Source organism: Athene cunicularia (genome assembly GCF_003259725.1).
Source record: "Athene cunicularia isolate RWA chromosome 24 unlocalized genomic scaffold, athCun1 chr24_part1, whole genome shotgun sequence".
NCBI lineage: Eukaryota > Metazoa > Chordata > Aves > Strigiformes > Strigidae > Athene > Athene cunicularia.
This window is the reverse complement of record NW_020799132.1, coordinates 2099642-2116330: the sequence shown is the minus strand read 5'-3', so window position 1 is coordinate 2116330 and position 16689 is coordinate 2099642. Positions and strand designations below refer to the sequence as shown.

General features: G+C 42.6%; 1 protein-coding gene across 2 annotated transcripts in view; it reads left to right on the top strand.

Moving 5' to 3' along the window:
- The first annotated feature begins 2037 nt into the window (after nt 1–2037).
- ZBTB44 (zinc finger and BTB domain containing 44) overlaps nt 2038–16689 on the top strand; it is a 38061-nt gene continuing 23409 nt past the window's right edge. For both annotated transcript variants that reach the window (XM_026863713.1, XM_026863712.1), the window contains exon 1: nt 2038–2203. The gene's annotated coding sequence lies outside the window, so the exon portion shown is untranslated. The remainder of the gene's footprint in view (nt 2204–16689) is intronic.

Below are 16689 nucleotides of genomic sequence, written 5' to 3'. Positions count from 1 at the left end.
GGGGGTGTTGGGGGGTTATTTGTCCTCTCCGGGCAGCCCCGGGGGGGGATCGTGCTGCCCGGTGTTGACGCGCTGCGTTGCCAGCCTAAGCCCGTGGGTGCACTCGGCTGCCTGGGCTCACGCCAACGTAGTTTTGGGAAGGGGGGGAGGTGTGGGGGGAGTTGTGTTGTCTCCTGCATCCCAGCGGGATACCTGCTGCCTCCTACCGCAGGCTGATGGGAGGGAAAGAGGGATTCCCACTAGCTGTTAGGGAAAGCTTGCTGTCCTTTGTTGTTGTTTTTGTTGGCTTTTTTTTTTTTTTCCTACAACACCCCATTCTGCCTGTACAGCCCATCTGCCAGGGACCTCTGCCTGCACCCGTGTCCATGCACCGTGAGGATCGTAGCGCTCATTCGCCGAGATCTGTTGCATGTTTTTCTGCTCTCCTTCCATGTATTCGGGGTTATTTTCCTATATGCAAACATAAACACTGGCAGATGGTGGAGCGGGGGTATAGTCTGCTTCTCGCCTGCCAAGAGCCTATTGCCTCCTTTCACACGCGTAGGGCAAGGGTACCACTGCCTTCCAAAATCCGCTGTACTTCTTTCCACACGCAGGTGTGCTGGGGAATACCTCGGTGCTTGAACACCACAGCTTGTTAAATACATGCATCCCAGGAGGCTTCTTCCTGTCTACAAAAGGCTGCAAAGTTGTTTGTGTGTTGTTTCCCACCCCCCACCCCCCTCGTCGATAGACATGCAGATATCTTCCACCTAAGCCTAAGGGATGACTGCTCCAGCCCACCTCTTCTTTGCCCTGCGAAGCTTAATTCTGCCCAGTGATGAGTCTGTCTCCCCCTACAAACACACACCAGCGTTATCCCCCTGACCGTCCCCTGCCCTGAGCCGGTGCCCCCCGTGTTGCCTGTGTTTGCGGGAAGGGCTCCTGCAGCGTTTCACCGGTAGCCTTTGGGAGGCAGGCATTTCTCCTCCACGCTTCCAGGGAGAAGGTTTCCACTGTTTGTCCTTTCATGTCGTGCGTCTTCCCGCAGACACCCGGCAGCAGCTGTTTCAGTGCCTGCCCCCAGACCGTAGCACTTCCTTACTACACGTGCCGGAGAGGTCACCCCTTCTTACCCATGTTTTATCTCTCCTTGGCTGCGCTTCATGGCTGCCTGTTACATCTTTCATGACTGAGACTTTCAACCTGTTTTCTTCCCGTGCCCTGCTGATGCTGCAGTGTGATACGGTCAGGTTAAGCCTACCTTGGTTTTTTGCTTCCACTTTTGGGTTTTCTTTGCTGAGCAGTCCGCTGGAGTAAAAAGAAGTTGTCTGCATGCTTCCTAGCTACCTGCGGATCTCCAGCTGGAAACCGTGGGTCTAAAATACATTCAGTTTCTCTTTTCCGATCACAGACATAATTTCTCCAGCCCAACATCTATTCTGATGTTTCTAGAAGTCTCCTGCTTTCATTATTTCCCTCATGTGAGGTCCTTGGTTTGCCATGCCCACGTGGGGAATTTCTCAGGTTTCCTAGTTACACGTTTGCCTCTGCTTTCTCTCTGTTCTTCTGCCTGACACGAGACTTTTCCTTTTCCCCTTTTTTATTTCTTACTGTATTATCCTTGGGGTGTCTGGTACCCTTAGTTTTTATCCAGGTAGAGGTCACCCAGTTCACCTCCTGAGTTGATCCCTGGGTCTGGCAGCACGTTTTCATCGACGAGGTGACGTGTTGTTTACCGTGGGCTGTCTGGACGTCTTTTAGGGTATTTCGAGTGCGATGTGCTTTTCTTCTGCCATTGAGGTCTCTTACTGCAGCTTGACGTCTACATGTAATGCAGATCCAAGGTGTGATGCGCCTGGAGACCTTGCTTGGGTTTAAGTGCATCTATTTAAGGAGCTGGAGCTGAACAAGTGTTAACCTGCTAGCTTAGACACAGCTCTACTGGTATAAATGCCTCCATTGATGTAAAACTGTTTATACCAGAAACCAGTTACAATGCTCTAAGTGTCTCTCCCTAGGGACTACTTCTATTTAAACAGCTGGTTTTAATCCGAAACTTTAATTGGTGCGAACACTCCGAGCAGTCCCTTTCCAGAGGAAGGGAATTTCCAGCCCTACTTTAGTCTCCCCAGGTGGATGTTGCGTGGATGCTGGCTTGTCAGGAGGGAGGATCGCACTCGCTTTCCCACACAGGAGGTTTCGCGCTGGTTTTGTTTACAGGGTGAGAGAATTCCTCTTCTTGTGACTGTGAGGTTTGGAGTGGGGGGTGGGGGGAGTGTCCTTATGTATTTCTTCTGTAATACGTAAGAGAAGTAGTCAGCAAGTGAAACTGAATCCTTGCCATGTTTGTTGCAACAGGAGGTTAATCATAAACTCTGGCAACTTTTAAAAGGGGTGGTTTCGTTCTGCGGTGCCTGTAGCAAATGTGTGCTGCTAGGAGGGTCTGTCTGGTCAGCTGTTTGCTAAGAGGATCAAAATCAAATACAGCTTCCCCCACGTGTGAGGTTGAACAAGCGGCCGAAAGTTATTTTCAGTTGTATCTCGTGCCTTGCTTGAAGGACGCTTTTTATTTTTACGTCCTCATGAATGGATGTGTGACGCCTGCGCTGCCAGGTGAACGGTGTTCGTGTGTCACTGATGAGGAGAAGGTCTTGGGTGCTCTGCACTCTTATTGGGCGCTGTCTCTTACGTCTTGTAAACTCCTTTTTCAGTGGGCTTTGGGAACGTTTGAATATATTCCTACGAGAAGATCTGGTGATATGTGTAACTTCGCTCCATTGAGGCATTGTACTCCGCTAGCTTAAGAAGAAAAGTCAAACTATGACAAAGCAGTGATGGTTTTGCTGGCACGTGATGAGGAAGGAGATGTCCCTTGACGTAGAAGGGATCATCTGTTGACATTCTTCTATCTTGCCCTGTTGTAAGTAGGTTATCCCTGCTCAAATTATGCAACTGTGCAGACAGCCAGACTTCAGGAATTCCAAATACTTCAATGTGTCAAGTGCTGACTTCGAAATTAAATGCCATGGTTGCAGAGCGCGTTCACAGTCTGTCACTTGAAATGTGACATCAGTCTTGGAATCGTGTGTGGCTGAAAAGGGGCAGCAACTTAATCACCAGTTTCTTTGAAAAAGTGTAAGATTGCAGGAACAAAATGGGGTGGGAGATGTGCCTTTACCTGTAGTAGCCTTTTGATATGGAAGTAGGTGGTTAGCATTTCAGCAGTTGTAAGCAGAAAAAAATTACTGAAAACACTGTTTTATGTTAGTAGTTGAAATGTCTCACTCTCTGTGGCGGCTGCTGTTGCTTCAAAAGATGCAGTTTCTAGCATATAGATCTAATTAAATAGTTGTATACTTATTGCCAAGTAAACATAGGAGTCCATCACTCTTAACTTGCCTTGGAGATCAAATTGATTCTTTGAACAGTTTCACTGGATGAAAACAAATGTCTAGTTTTGCTCTGTACAAGGTGCCTAAATGAAATGGTGGTGGTAGGAAACGAACGACAAACCCGGTAAAATGGCATTCGCGCAGATGGATGGGAGGAGAGGAATTGTAATCTCTTGGCATTTTGTTCAATTCTTACGTTCCATTTAATCAAGTTAAGGAAGTGACTTAAACCGTGCATTATTTGCAGATAGCGCATTTTTAATATATTCCAATTTAGAGCTGGGGAAATAATTATTTCACATGAACAGGTTTATCAGAGTACGTGAACGATGGCATAATAAGGACTGCAAAATGTGCGTCGGGCTCAGCATGTGGTCTCTGGCAGTGGCCAGGAGGAAATCATTAGGGGGAAGGTGGAAGAGCCTACCCAGGCTGCGCAGTAATCGCTCCTCGGCGCATCCACCAGCGGCGCAGGGTTTGGAGGTGGCCCGAGCTGGGGGGTAGGTGCTGACAGCCAGGCTTCGTAGTGCCTGTTAGACCTGTCACCTGTGGATTTGACTAGGCTGTTTGAACAGTTTATACCTGTAGCTTCTACAGTACGCTGTGTGATGAGTCCCACAGTTTGTGCAAAAATAATTCCCGGGTTTGGGGTTGTGTTTTTTGGGTTTTTTTTTTGGTTTTAAACCCAGTGAATAGTAATCTCATTGAGTGCCTCCTAGCTCTTGTAGTATGAGAAAGAATAAAGAATCTTTTTCCAGTCACCACCTCATTTGCAATTTTATAGATCTGTGTGTTCTCAGATTTCTCTTTGTTGTTTTTTTGTTTTGTTTTGTTTTTTCTTTTCCAAGCTGTATTGTCCCAGTCTATTTAGCACATCTGTCTGTGGAGGCTGTTCTACATTACTGTTTTTTTTTCTTTGAGCTCTACTATATTGTTTTGAGGTGATTTGACCACAACATTTGTTTGCTTGCTTTACCTCCAAAGACTGAATGGAAGGCAGTTTTTTCAGAGCATTAAGAGATGCTTTCTAATAAAAGGACACTTTGTAGCTCATCTGTGATAACATTATAAACATTTACTGTGCGTAATGTTTTATATTCAAAAGTACAAGTGAACACAGTAATTGTAGCGAGAGCTACTTTAGTGGAAATAGTTACAGATATTGAAGAAGATCTTAGGTTGTAAATTTAGCTAGAGATGGTAGTTGATTTTCTATTTGGATATTATTATTTTCTATTTGGATATTATTATTTTCTACTTGAATATTACCAAGAGTGCTTTATGAAACAGCTGCAATGAGGGTGGGTACTTGTCAGATTAAAGTCCTTTGGAAGTTTTTGGAAGCATGAAGCTGCTATGTCCTATGGAGAACCAAGAGCCCTAGAAATCACTAGTGGGTGAAGGGTCAAGTTAGTCTCATGTTAGACACAGGTATTTACATAGTGTTGGAGCTCTGCAGGTCTGACAGTTTCTGCAGTTTTCTTTCAGTGTCATGTTTTGGTTGTTTGTTTTTGGGTTTTTTTAAGTGGATAAATAGCCCTGTTAAGAAAGATCTACTCTGAGAAGTTTCTGTGAAATGTTAGTAAAGATGCTAAAGGCTTTTAAAAAAAAAAAAAAAACCACACCCAAACTCTCCTTATCCCCAGCCTGAACCATAGATATGCTTCTGCCAGTCCAGGTTTGGCCATACAAGGGAAGCAAGATAGAAAGCCTGTAGAGTTGCTGCTCACCTGATAAGGTGATTTGTGGATAAACACAAGGATTTTTAATTTTGGGGGCCAAAAAGAACTCCTTTTAGGCATTTATCTGCATAAATGAGTCATTAGGAAAATAAAGGGTACACATAGTGCTAAAAGGGCGATGACACAACCACATTCCTGCCTTGCTCGGACTTGTTCAGGATTCTTTATAGCCGCTTCCGTTCGAAAGGTGGCTGCCTGTTTGTATGTCTGTGACACCTTGACTAGCTGGCCCCGGTCCATGCTGTCTGGACTAGCGATGCCTTTTTGCCTCTTCAGATGGTGCAGGATGTGTGACTTTGCCTTGATCTCTCCCCTTTGCTCTTTACGCAGGTTTTTCCCTGGCGTTGCTTGTCAGTGCAGGCTTCCAGCACTGCGGGCGTTAATGGGGCTAACGTGCTTCAGGGAGACTTAAGATTTGCATTGGACTTCAGAAAAATTTATTTTCATTAATGTGGATTTCATTAAGGTATAATACTTCCTTGCTAATCTGGAATAAAAGTGAGAGGAGGAAAGCTGTCATTTTTTGTAATAAACCTGAATACTTCAAACAACAAATCGGTTGACAAGTAAGCTTTGTGCTGAACTAGTAAAGACTAGCACTTAGCCAAATTTGGCTGTCACAAACCTCATGATTGTGATATGCAGTTACAGTTGTTTGTTTCTGTAAAATGAGGAGATAGGTCTGTCATTTCCAAGTGACAAAAATTAAAGCCTTGCTCAGGAGGCAGTAAGGCAGGAGGCACAGCCTTGGGGGTGATAGCAGAGAGAAGGGGTTCTTTAGCTACTGAAGTCCGGTTGCTGTTGGCAGTTCTTGGGGTCTAACGCACCCAGTTAGGCCCTGGTTTTGTCTTGGAGGAAGTGAAGAAGTAATTTCCTTTTCAAGCATGGTTTTCACTCTGCTGTCAATTAAAATGATCTCCAAAATTGACCCTTTTCTGCCTGAAAACGGGGCATGTGCCCTTTTCTCTCCTCAAAGACATGTAGTAGGATTTGGCACTATTCTGTAAAGAGGCATACACATGTGTGAGGAAGCACAGAAAGTTTTTTTTAAGGTGTTTTTTTTTTCATTTTGACTCTTGTGGATCTACTGCAGTAGTACTACCAAGAAAATCTTGAACCTTGCTAGAATATTTTGGTATGCAGATACAAAACCCATGCTATTTTTCTCGGTATTGCTTTCACGTGGTACCACCAGAAAGGGCTTGGAGATTTTTGCTTTGGTAACTAATTAGGAGGTTGGCTAAAGTAGTCTTTCTGGTGTACATTTTTCATGAGTTTATGTTGATGTGCTTGCAGAGCTTCTGAGAGTGAAGAGTGAAATGCATGGGTAGCCATGGTAAAAAAAAAAAAAAAAAGAAAAAAGAAAAAATAGCTTTCTGGAATTAGTTTAAACTAGAAGGTTGTTGACATGTGACAAATAAAAGTACTTTATGGATATTTTTTGGCAATTTGCAGTACTTAGAAGAATTTAATATTCAACTTGTTGGGGTTTTTTGGTTTTTTGTTTTTTTCTTTTTGTGTCATTCATTTGAACTGCTGTTAAAGATCAAAGACTATAAAACAGAAGCTTCACTTTTTATTACATGGGGTGGGAAATGGTCATGTACTGTTTTTTCTGCACTGAGACAATTGGGAAAAATTCAACCTGAATTTGCACGGAGCAAAAGTGTAAAGAAGGTATTAAGATCACACAAAAATTATACACAAACACTGTCATGGAAAAAGTGGTTAAATTTGAACGTGTGCCTCGGATGCAACGCATCAGTCCGTTCAGTGTCATCTGATTACGTTCTGTGGGGCTTGCCTGCGTGAGGATGTGAAGAGGACTGAATTCACTTGTTGCTTTTATTCTAGTAGAAAAACAACCCAAGCAGAGGTTAGCTTATATGTTGATGGCAGATGCATCTCCAGCATGTGCTTTCAGGACAAACCACTGTTAAACCATCAGTCTAATAGTTTTGTAGTGCTTTTTCAGAGAACTGGGTGAAAAACAGAAATTTGAAAGGCACTTATTCTGTTGTGAAATATCTCAATATGTTTTATCTAGTGAAGTTTGCACATTAATTTTTATTAAGAAAATAAATGTAACTCAGTATGTAACAAGACCTGTTAGCAGTTACTGCTTGTATTGTTAAATGAGCCTCAGTTTTAAGTACTGTCAGAAAATTTGCTTTTATGTGTTATATGGAACACTAATGTGAGATTCCTACCATGGAAGTTCAAAGTGTGGGAAGCTGGGGAAAGTGGCATTTATCTAGTTTGCTTATTCAACCACGTGAAAGCTATATTAGGCACATCAAGTTTATACTTTGCACTGCAGCTTCAGAAAGGCAACAAGTTAAATCTGGGTCCTTTGAAGTTGTGAATGGTAACATTCTGTCTTCTGAAAGAGCTGACTTCAAATGGTCGCACCAAAACTTGGAAAACTTTGTCGGGCTAGGGAGAACAAGTGTGGGATGGAATACAGGACTATGAAAATGTGTGGAGTTTCTTGCATGTATTAGGAATAAAGACTAGCCAGAGTATTGTACCTGATTGCATTCCTGAAGCTCTTTGCCCGTTCTGCATCAGAATGGTGCAAAGTTACTGTTTTAAATTGTCACCAAATAAATCTTATTTAGGAGTTGAGCTGCTGCACCAAACATGGGGTTTGTTGCAGCCAGTGAACCTCAGTTATGTAGAAAGTTAGAGTCTTTTAAGAAAAAGACATCTGTCGTCTTTATGTATCTGTAAATGGTTTCAAAAAACATCTAGCTGTTGCGTAAAATCAGTCAGTGGCGTCAGAGCAATGATTTACATATGGCACACACTACTGTACTGCCCTGATTATTGTAATCTCTTCTTTTAATTAGATCCTGAGATTAAGAGCCGTCTTGCTGATCAGTGCGCTTAATGTATGCCCTATCAGTTCTAGCTACTATGTGTTTCTAGCTGAAGCATCCTCCGGTTAGGTCAGATGCTCTGAAGAGTTCTAGGCACAGTTTACTTCACAGACACGTTAAGGGGGAGCAGCACAGTGAAGTAAACCATGCCCCAAAACCCTCCTGAGAACCTTTCAGGTTGTTAAAATAGATATTGACGAATACCTGAGAAAAAATGAGGTATTAAAATAGTCTGGTTGTTCTGCAGGCCTTTCAGTTAGCTGTTCAGTTGAATTTAGTAGTGTGGAGATCTTACTCCAAAGTCACTTTTAACTAATTAGCTTCCAGATTATAGCTCAAGTCTGTTACTAGCTCCCTGCTATGTAATGTCAAGCTTTTAATTCATATTGGTTGGATTTCCCATGAATTTCGTTCTGCTCCTAGGACTCTAATTCTCAGTCATTTTGGTTTTATGCATTGTGCTGATGATACATCTTTTCATCAGCATTTTGTGAGACAGTGTCTCTACAGAAACACTCGAGATCATTGCTAAAACAAGTCTTTGCAGCACTTCACAGGTAAATTCTTTAACCTGTTCTTTCAAGTGCATGAATTACTACTTTTCAGCCGGCTCCTTAGCTTCAGTTTGACTATTCAGCTCCTTGTTTTCACTAATAACTCTATATGTCATGTTATTCAAACATTTTAATGAAGTTCTCATCACATGTGACACTTCCAGTTTTTTCTGAAAAATACATTATCAAGTCAGTTTGACATACTTTATCTTCAGTAAACACAGGTGGTGTCCCATTTTCTGTTTTTCTTACCCTTCATTCTTCTTTTCTTCAGATTGTTTTCATTTAGCCCGATTTCTGCAGTTCTATACAAACACCTATAATCATGTATCTTTGAGAGATGAAAACATCTCTAAATTTTTAAATAATCAGGGGTTCTGCACTAAATATTCGAGAGAGAAAATCAACACAGTGTCAGTGTTGCCAAGCTTTCTGGCAGGTGTGTGCCACAAATTGAAACAATCTTTGAATAGTCCTGCCTCTTCTCCCAGTACACCACCACCTTGGGGATTAAAATACCGTTTTGCATGTAATCACAGTGGTGCCTAATGGAAACCTTTCTAGATTGACTTCTAATGAAAGGAGTGGTAACATTTTACACACCTACAACGTGATCTTTAATCTTCCAGTTTTATCTAGACTAGGAGTTGTAGCTATGCTTTAATCTTCTCGCTGTATTAGTCTAGCACACTCAGTGCCTACGTACAGAGCTCAGTGTCTGTCGGTGGTTCCCAAGGTTTTTTGGTTACAAGCTGCTGTCAGCTCTCAGCTTCTCCCGTCAGTCAGAACGGTCTGCTGTTGGCCACAGCCCTTTAGAGTGCTGTGCAGATGAGTTTTCATTGCCCAGAAGCTGTTTAGCAGGTTAAATTTCACTATGTATGTCTTGAATTCCAGCTCTATGACACTTCCATGGTTAATAATTTTGCGATTTATCTGTGTATTGGTTATCTGCTATAGAGCTGCCTCATGACAGCTGTGAGTTAGTCAGCTGCAGAGACCAAAACTCTCATTTGTCTCTCATTTGCCCAAGACATAAGTGGTGTGCAGTTCCTGCAGTAGAAATTAAAAAGAAAGGTTTACAGTAGGATTAAATTCTCTTGCCAATTTGAGGTCAGTCAGATGACAGTCTTGCAGGCCATGTCCTGTAGGCCATATATAGGGGATGCTGAGGGGCAAGGATAAATCTAGAAGTGTCACTTTCACGAGGAAGTGACAAGCCAGAGCTGCAGGAGAGCCTGCTGCCAGTGTGTGGCTGCTGGTGAAGTTAATGAATGTGGCCTTGGCATCTGTCATCTATTATGGTCAGGCAGATGACTTCTTAATTCTGCCAGATGCAGGGGTTGGAAGAGCTCCTTTCGGAGTTCCAGGACATGCTTGGGGGTTTCAGACAGATACAGTCTGCAAAGGACATGCTGGAAGATGGGTTGACCCAGATTGGTAAGTTCTGTGTCTTGTTCCGTTCCATCACTGGGAAGGTTTTGGAGGTTTGTGGAGGCACTGCTATCGACTGATCCAGCTTGGTTTGGGTGCGTGCATTTCCCTCCTCTCCCCTGTGTGCTGGGCTCTAACGTCGGCTCCTCTTCAGGCTGTAAGGCTTCTTCCTATCAGCCTGCACCCAGGCTTTCTTTATCTAATATCTCCTGCCAGGCTGTCAGAACATGAGTGCTGAATTTTTACACCCAACTTCTTCATTTCCATGCAAATGACTAATCAGGAAACCAAAACAAAAATCCCAGAGACACAGTTGAGCTTCTACATTATGTGTAGAAACAGCAACTCCTGAAAAATAGTGACAGTGTAACTGAGGGTTTACGGCTTTTTCTTTGTAATGACCTCATGGTACAAGAACAACAGCTCTGTGATGTTTTAAACTGGCAAAAGTAGTAGATGTGTTCCCCTCCTTCATTACAGTAGATGTTGCTTTTTTTCATGTATTTAGCAAACATCCTGCTTTTATATGGTGAGGCAGACTAGTAGCATGGGGAAGACTGGTCTTCTCTGCAATCTGTACGCTTTTTTACTTGGAGTTTTATAGTTTAGAACCCGTACAATCAAGGTGTTTGGAACTAAGGAAATATTTCTGGTTTATTCTCAGTCTGGATTGCTTTAAGAGCAGGTATTGTGCTGTTTGTGTTTAATATCCATGATGAAAAAAAAAAAAATCTGCAAAACTGAGGAAAAAGTAGAAGAGCGTGCTGAGTTAGTGCCTGTCATTGGGCGAACAAAGTTGAAATTAAGTAACAGAAACGTGCAGAAGTGGATTGCAAGAACAGTGCCTTTCCCCCTCCTGCCTCGCAGCGGAGATTTGGCAAGATGTCGTTACCAGGGTCTCTAACGAGGTACTTCGGCTTCTCTCACAGGCCCCTTCAGTTCTGCTCAGGTCAGCCCTGAGTCAAGACAGCCACGCTCCGTGCTTGCTCTTCTCACCCTGTGTGTCAGAGGGCAGTGGCAGCTGGGGGACGGGCTGATGGAGTTTTGAAGAAGTGCTGGCCAGGAGCACGCTCCAGTCAGTCAAAACTTTGCAACCTACTTCAGGGTGTTGAATGAGGATAACAAGACGATTTTGGTGAGCAGGCCCTGGGCTTGTGACAAAAGCTGAGGAGAGCGCTGAGAATTTTTGTAACTGTTTTTAGGAGTTTGCACAGAAACGGGAGCTCTTTCATTCATTAGCCTCATACCTGGGGCCTATCAGGTTCCTCACCACTGAGTAAACCACATGTTCCAGCATGTGGAGAGCTCGAGCTCAGTGCATTCAGCAGCAGCACTGGTTTCTGACCAAAGCTTACACCTTGATGCTAATAAAAGTTAAAAGAGAAAGCCAGAATAGGTGAAGTTTTTGCTGTCTTTTGTATGGGAATATACTTCAAGAAGTTAATCTAATTAACTTCTTCTGAAAAAAACAACAGAGATTAAGTCACAGTTGTCAAAACCAGTCCCTGGGTTTGGAATGATAAATTGCTGAAGAGATAAGTGGCTGGAAGCCACAGCATCTCGAAGAGGAGGGCTATCAGCTCGCTCTAAATTCAACACTCAGCTGAAGCTCCAGTCGTGCAAACCGGTTTTAAGATAGTCTGTATTTTGCTGTGAGGGGAGAGAAGTCTGCTGTTACTGCAAAAATCGCACCCTGAACTTTCCCTTAAAATGTATATGTAAATGTTTTCTAATTTTATCCTTTCAGAAGTATTCTGTTGCAGCTGACCTACCATCTCAATTTACAATAAAACCATTTTGTAGAATAAATTGCTGGTTTGGGCACCCCACTACTTGTCTCAATGCTTTCACCAGCTCTGAGAATTAAAATGCACCTACCTGATTTGCATCATGCAAATCCACTTTTCCATCATCCGAGTCGTTCTTTTCCTATCTACATTAAAGATTAATGTTTTCAATAGCAATGATAATGTGATTCAGTGCTCCGACTGCGATCTAGGACTTTGCCGTGCCCTCACACATCATCTTTCTTCTCGTGGCACGTTACAGTTAAAGCCTTTCCTTTCTATTAAATCCCTATAGGGTTTAATTTTGGGGAAACTGAAGAGGTCTGTTAGGAATATGAAACAGGTTCTTCATGGATGTTCTTGGCCATCCTTGTTCTTGAGGAATCAGTTTGAAAGAGGAACTGTTGGATGTCTTTTCTCCTTGTCCTTTGCAGATAAATACTATTCCTGATCTGTCAGAGAACTTAAAGGAATAACATGTGCTGTTGCCCCTGCCTCTGTTTGCTGTCCTGCAGAGGTTTACCATGGTTGGTACCAAGCAAGTAAAGTTATCATGGACTCTGGTGCAGCTCAGGATTTCCAGATGTGCAAATCTTTTCAGCAATTTTTTGTGAAGAGTTGCAGCCTTGGTGCTTTGACTTTGTAAACTGCTGGCGAGGAATGTAACTAGATCCTTACAAATTCATTTAAGGTTGGAGGGGAGCTTCTTGACACAATACAGTTTCTTCAAGTGCTAAACAGAAGCCTGTACGCAGAGTTCATCTTTCACCTGAAAATTATACAGCCTATTTATACTGACCTGGATCAATTAGAATTATTTCTGTGCACTTACACATTTGAAACCATAGCTGCTTCCTGATAGTGTTTTAGTCTGACTCTGTGAAGCTTTAACTCTAGCTCTGAAATAGCGTGCCACCCTTCTGGAGCGGCTTCTGGTAGTCTGTACCTAAAATTTAGGAAGATTTTCTTTTAGAACATCTCTTGGCCAGGAATTTTTCAGAGGGAGAGGTGGCGCTTGTGAAGCAACTTGCCACTGTACCATTCCTGGAAAGTGCTCTTGTTAAAAAAAATTAAGTGGTGAACGTGTGAGTACAAAGTGTCTAACATGTTTTTTGTGAGCGACACTAATGGTAGATTGGAGTCAATGGCCTCAAAAGCTCTGGCACATGAACTTGTCAAAAGTGGTGTGCCAAAACCCCAATTTTTACAAAATAAATGGCCTTATCAAATGCAGTACTTCTGGAGTATGTAAGAAAAGCACAACACGCTATTTTATATGCCTTCTACTGTGAAAAGGAGTATCACTGCTGACAACAAATAGATGGATTGTAGTATTTCAGGTCTTCAGCTTGCTACATGAAATTGCTCCACCATTGAAGCTCCCATGTGGACTTCTCCGGAGATGCTTATCTAGCTGCCTGTGATTCTTTGCTGGGCAGACAGAGGTCTTCCTGGGAGACTCCAACATGCAGCTCAAGAGCCCTCTTCAAGAACAAAAGCCCTCCACAAACTCCTTACAATGGAAAATACCTGAAAATTGTCCTCTTCTGTGAAACTGGGAGGAAGGGGACACAGGAGCAATTTCTGTGGGAGTGGTTTGGAGAGTAAAAGTCTGGTTCCTGAACTGAGAGACTAAGGACCAGGTCAGCCCCAGCACTGAATGCTCTCCTTTTCTGCGGGGAATATAGTATCACCTCAGCCTCCATTTATAGGCTGCAGCTCAGCATCTATTTCAGGTTTTAACATAACAGTGTTTATGAAGTAGCTAAGCTAACACTAGCTCCTTTGTGTGCTTACAGTTTGAAGTATGCTGTCCTAGAGGAAATTGAAGTTCTGAAACACTGCATGCTTAGCAGGATGGTTCATTTCCCTGGTCCAGTCACCCACTGCAGCTAAAGGTTACAGGTTTGCATTCCACGGATTCCAGTACACCAAAGTGAATACTGCACATTGACGTAATTTTGAGAACAGGAACCTTGTGTTTGCTGTCTCTTTTTCATAAAGACTGTCAGGCTTTGGCTGAGTTCAAACCAGGTTTACTGACCTGGCTTAAAACATGATTTGAAACAAAGTTTAGAAAGTGCTGTGGATTCGTTTGAAACGAGAACGGGTTGGCAGCTCCAGCCAACAGTTTTGTCAAGTGAATCAAGGCAAGATTTGTAGTGGGAGATAGTACCTTTTATTAGGCCAGCTGGTGTTGGGGAAACAGATGCATGTTTAGATAAACAAGTGTTTCAAGTCTGAAATAGAAATAGCAAACTTGAAGTTACGTACATGCTAAGAGCAGTTGTTCTAATTCAATTATAAATTTAATTATATGAACCACTTAGGCAGTTTGAGGGAGCAAGGGGTGCTGGTACCTGTGAGAAGTTGGCAGAGATAAGGTGGCCAGGTCACACCTTTATTCCCACAGAAGATTTGTCTGTGCCTGGGTTGCTGCTGCTGTGTACGGGATGGTGCTGTAACCAGTGCCAAGGAGTGGTCTGGCTTAAAAATAAATTTTGGAGAAAAGATAACTAGTGATCTGATTTACACCATGACCTCACAGCTGGATGAGTGCACCTGAGGGATGGGTGAGCACAAGGGTGGGAATTCCCTGAGCTTTTTGGGCACTAAAGCCAGTGTGGCATTTCTGTATATGAAGTCTGTTGGTTTTAGCATTCAGAAAAGTTAGTGGTTTTGTGATATTTTGTAAGTTGCTGTGGGTCAGGGTAGAGGTTGAATGTGGGGTGGTAGTTTTATAGTGCTAAAAAATTTTCCACTTCCGCTATAAAACGATGTAACTAAGTGAGAACTGAATGTAAACAGCTCTATGAGTTCGATTCACTGACTCTTCCAAAGAAAAAAATCCCCAATATTATTATAGGTATCATGTTTCAAAATTATTTGAGCCATAACATTAGGCAACGGATGAGTAAGGAGATAACTTTTGGGTGCATGAAAGTAGGCAGGTCACAGAAGCAATTTTTTTCAATTCTGTTACAGTTTCTTTTACATTTACACAACATAGTGAACACTTTCACATGTTTACTGTTTCTAAGCACTAAAACTTGACATGTGTTTAATCATTGTCCCAAAACAGTGTATGTGAACTTGTAACTGCTGCTAAACCTTGTTTTTCAGTAGCCTTGAAACAGAAGGAAGTTCTGTTACTTTGAACTAAGTTACTTTGAAGTACTTAAAGGTCAGGTCTACCTTAGTGCTCTTAGGATTAAAAAAAAAAATACCCAAACAACTAATTTTCAAATGAATTGTACAAAGTCTTTGGTATGGTAGCACTTACTTTCAGACTGCTTTTAGCTAATAGTGGAGAAAATTCTCCTTGCTCTGGAAGTCCTGAAGTGCTTGTGTTTGAATTCTCACCTTGTCTGGGGATCCGCGCTTTGGTGGTGAATCCCCACGTGTTTCCAGCGCAGGAATCCACACTGGAAAAAACATTCCCTCAAACTGCAGATGTCTGCAGCCAAGTTAAATACAGCCCATTGGATGCAGGCCAAAGTGTCCTGCTGAGAATATTTTAAAAACTTTTGAAAGTGTCTTTAAATTTCACCATGTTTCTCTTGAACTTTGAAACACTCTAGTGTAGTGTGGGCCAGGGCATAAGGGCGTGCGTGGATTGTGGGAAGGAGGAGCCACGCTGCCAGCAGCTGGGAAGGAGAAGCAAGCCACTGTCCATTTCTTTGATACCAACCTCTGTCCCTGCTTAAGGAGAATCACTGATGGTTTGTGGCTCAAAGATGAACAACTTTTCCAGCTCTGACCCACTTATCACTTAGCTTATGTGTGCGGCTTGATCTCCCCACCCCAAACACTCCCAGGGTATGGTGTATATTTAGTTTTAGTTTATGGTTCTTTAATCACTCCTGAATGTAACACCCTATACCTTATGGTCTAACAATTGCTGTCATGGACTATCTAATAATCGGTCGTAAGACGTGACAAAATGTCATTTCGAAATGGTGGTGATCCAGAGATGCTGGGCTTGAGGTGAAGTGGTAACGCTGCAGCCCTTTACTCCCTTTCGTCACCGTGACTTAGTGCAGCTATAAAAGTGCCCTATGCCACTGAAAGATTAACAAAGAGAATCAAACCATTTTATAACCTGGCTGAGCTTTAGCATGCTCATCTTTTCATGTGGAAAATATTTTCATACTGTTTAAATTACCGTCTAAAAATATTTGACGTCTTTACTACCTCATTAACTGTAAAGAACTGATACTGTTCTGCCCCCCTCAGCTCACCTCTTTTGATTTTTTTGAAAATAGCCTGCATATGCCTACATCCTTTGTCCACACTGAAGCCTGTGTAGGAGCCACTTGTTTGAATGGTGGTGTCAGTGCCATGAGGGGGAAGGTTATTTTACAGAAGTGACTTAACAGAGCAATATCCCACATTCATGGCAGGCACGCTGCCCCTGTAATAGATTTAAATCAATTTACTGCACATCACTGACTTCCGCTATTTTATTTTAAATTCTGTAACCAGATCAAGGTCGAGGAAGCAGAAGATGAAAGGAGAAGGGTAAAGGAAGCCAAAGAGGGGAGAGGTGGGCAGGAGGGGGGAAGCAGGACAGGGAATGGTTCAAAGCAGTGTTTGAAGGAGGTGAGCAGAACAGCCCTCCAGAGAGACGAGCCTTACTCATTTGGATGAACAAAGAAGGGAAATGGCTTAGTCTGCCGGGCATATAACAACTGGGAGTATTGCTTGCTTAGATTTTTCTCCTTGTTTATAATTATGTATCAGTTCTATTTCTAAATACTAGATATACTGTTGATAGTCCTTGCCAATGTATTATTCTTTTTGTAGCCAGTTGCTGAACAGAAGTACTTCTGGACTTCTGATGTGCCAAGGAACTGCTGCAGCGACTGGGAATCCAGAAGGAAGGGTATCCCAAGGCCATTTTAGAATATGCTGTTACA